The sequence below is a fragment of the Penaeus monodon genome, chromosome 28 (genome assembly GCF_015228065.2).
Source record: "Penaeus monodon isolate SGIC_2016 chromosome 28, NSTDA_Pmon_1, whole genome shotgun sequence".
Lineage (NCBI taxonomy): Eukaryota > Metazoa > Arthropoda > Malacostraca > Decapoda > Penaeidae > Penaeus > Penaeus monodon.
In genome coordinates, this window is record NC_051413.1 from 34,986,096 (window position 1) to 34,986,765 (window position 670).

Here is a 670-nt window from a genome sequence, read left to right on the forward strand (position 1 = left end):
AGAGAAAAATGCTAAGAGCAGGTTGATGTTACTCATCATTATTGGGTTTAGGCTTTATTGCAATACAAACCCCTTGCTCTTCATCTAGAAAAAGATCATTCTGATCCACATAGACCTGTGATAGCTGTTGATAATGAATAACACTTCATAGAAAGAGTGATATTGTTCCCTCTCTTGTCTGTTTTACTCCCCTCATGTTTTTATTATAGCCAGAAAATTGAGTCTTACTGGAAGATTAATCTTCTTCTCTCTCCTTCCTACAGGGTCTCCACCTAGGAATGCCCTTCATAGATAATAGATGAGAAAACCTCACTCTCCCAGCTGACCCTTCATCGCCTTGGAGCTGCGGACGTGCCAAGGACGATGAACTCCCAGAAGGAACACCCTACCTAGTCACTTCCCGACCCTTCCTTTCCCTCCGGACAAACCTTGTCAGCCTCGGTAATACCCTCCCTTCTACCCCCTCCCCCCCTACTCTCTACACTGGATTGTCACCCTGAAACTGAATCATTCCCAGCCCAGTAACCTCAAGTGTCTGGACCAAGCATCGAGGAAAGATACCTTGCGCTCGTTGGGTTGCTCTCGCCACTCCCCTTTTTTTATTGTTCTTTGGATATTTGTTGCTTTTCTCTGTTTGTTGTGATTGGATGTAGTGTTCTTGTCTAAAGTC